The 2,242-nt window shown below is 34.3% G+C and overlaps 1 protein-coding gene across 1 annotated transcript in view; it reads left to right on the plus strand.

Annotated features, from left to right (window-relative positions):
- Positions 1-2,242, plus strand: part of UGGT1 (UDP-glucose glycoprotein glucosyltransferase 1) — a 407,666-nt gene that overhangs the window by 133,425 nt on the left and 271,999 nt on the right. The window lies entirely within an intron of this gene.

The raw sequence follows: 2,242 nt of genomic DNA on the forward strand, positions 1-2,242 counted from the left end.
GTTTGCCCTCCCCCCTCAATAACCAACAAAGAAATTTCCCTGCCATGTATAAACCTTTCCTTGACTTTTTATAATAGTGGACTAAAACAATATTTGTCCTTCTGTGACAAGTAATTTCACTGAGTATAATGTTATTCAAGTTCATCCACTTTATGGAGTGTTTTGTAGATTATACATTATTTTTCAGAGTTGCATAGTATGTACCAAATACGGTTATCCATTTCTTCATTGATGAGTTGTTTCATTTCTTTGCTATTGTGAATAGTCCTGTGGTGAACACGGGTATGTATGTGTCTGTTATTATCCTGGCTCTCACTTATTTAGGATATATATATAGTAATGGGACTCCTGGATAAAATGCTACTTCTGTTTTCAACTTTTTAAAGAATCAACATGCTGATTTCCACAGTAGTTCTATCATTTTACAGTCCCAGCAGCAGTGTATGAACGTTCCAGTCTCTCCACATCATCACCAATGTGTTATTTTCTCTTGTTGAACTTTGCTCTTAATGCTGAGGTGACATGATATCTCATTGTTGCTTTGATTTGCATCTCTCTAATGGCTAATGATTGTGAACATCTCTTCATGTGTTTGTTGACTGACTGAATATCTTCTTTCGTGAAGTGTCTATTCATGTCTTCTGCCAATTTTTTAATTGGATTGTTTGTCTTTTTAACGTTGAGGTGTAGGTGTTTTCTATAAATTTTAGAGGTAAGTCCCTTGTCAGATATGTCATTGTCGAATATTTTTTTCCATTCTGTAGGTGCTATTTTTACTCTTTGGGAGAAGTCTTTTAATGCACATAAGAATTTAATTTTTAGAGGGTCCCAATCATCTAGTTTATCTTCTGCTGTTTGTGCATTTTGGGTTATGCTTGTTAGTCTATTTATGCCATAAATTAGGGCCCCTAAGTTTGCCCTTACTTTTTCTTTGATGAACTTTATGGTTTCAGTTTCATATTTAAGTCTTCGATCCATATGGAGTAAGTTTTTGTGTATGGTGTGAGGCACAGATCTTGTTCCATTTTTCTACAAATGGATATCCAGTTTTGCCAGCATCATTTGTTAAATAGACTATCTCTACCCCATATAATGGATTTCGACTCTTAGTCAAAGATCAGCTGAGCATAGGTCAGTGGACCTATTTATGGATTCTCAATTCCATTCCACTGGTCTTTGTGTCTGTCATTGTACCAATACCAGGCTGTTTTGACTACTGTGGCTGTATAGATTTTGATATGTAGAAATGTGAGACCTACTACTTTGTTGTTGTTCTTCTTCAGCAGTGTTTTGCTTACCTGAGGTCTCTTTCCTTTCCATATAAAATATGTGATTGCTTTTTCTGTGTCTTTGAAGAATGTTGATGGAATCTGGATCAGGGTTGCATTGAATGTATGGAGTGATTTGGGTAGTATTGACATTTTCATTGTTCAAGCTATCCATGAGCATGGTATGTTCTTCCATTTATGTAGATCTCTTAGAGTTTCTCAAAGCAGTGTTTTGTAGTTTCCTTTGTATAGGTCTTTTGTGTTCCTGGTAAGATTTATTTCCAAGTATTTGATCTTGTTGGAACCTTTTGTAAATGGTATTTATTTATTTTCTTTTCAGAGATGTCCTTGCTCTTGTAAATTCAGCTGATTTTTGTGAGTTGATCTTGTGTCCTGCCACTATGCTAAATCCTTCAATAAGTTCCAGTAGTTTTCTTGCTGAGTCTCTTGGGCTTTTTATGTATAGGATCATATCATCTGTGAATAGAAATAGTTTACTTCTTCTTTACCAATTTGGATGACTTTGATTTTCCTTTCTTGCCTTATTCCTCTGGCTAGGACTTCCAGTACAATGTTGAAGTGAAGATAGAGGGCATCTTTCTGTATTTCCTGTTTGCAAGGGTAATGGTTTCAGTCTTCTACAACCGAGAATAATGTGGCTATTGCTTTTGCTTATATGTTCTGTATTAAGTTGAGGAATCTGCCTTCTATTCCTATTTTTCGTAGAGTTCTTATCAGCAATGGGTTTTATTAAATAGATATTTATTGGATTTTATTAAATACTAGATTCTATTAAATGCCTCTTTTGCATCTTTTGGCATGATTATGGGATTCCTTTCCTTTATTTTACTTACGTGATGGATTATGTTGATTTTTTTTTTTTTTTAAATTTTATTTTGATTTGGGTGAAGATTTACAGAGTAAATTCACTTTTCATACAGCAGTTCACATAATATACTTTGTCTCATGTCATT

The sequence above is a fragment of the Orycteropus afer genome, unplaced genomic scaffold (genome assembly GCF_000298275.1).
Source record: "Orycteropus afer afer isolate SDZICR_OR568_19922 unplaced genomic scaffold, OryAfe1.0 scaffold00274, whole genome shotgun sequence".
In the NCBI taxonomy this organism is placed as follows: domain Eukaryota; kingdom Metazoa; phylum Chordata; class Mammalia; order Tubulidentata; family Orycteropodidae; genus Orycteropus; species Orycteropus afer.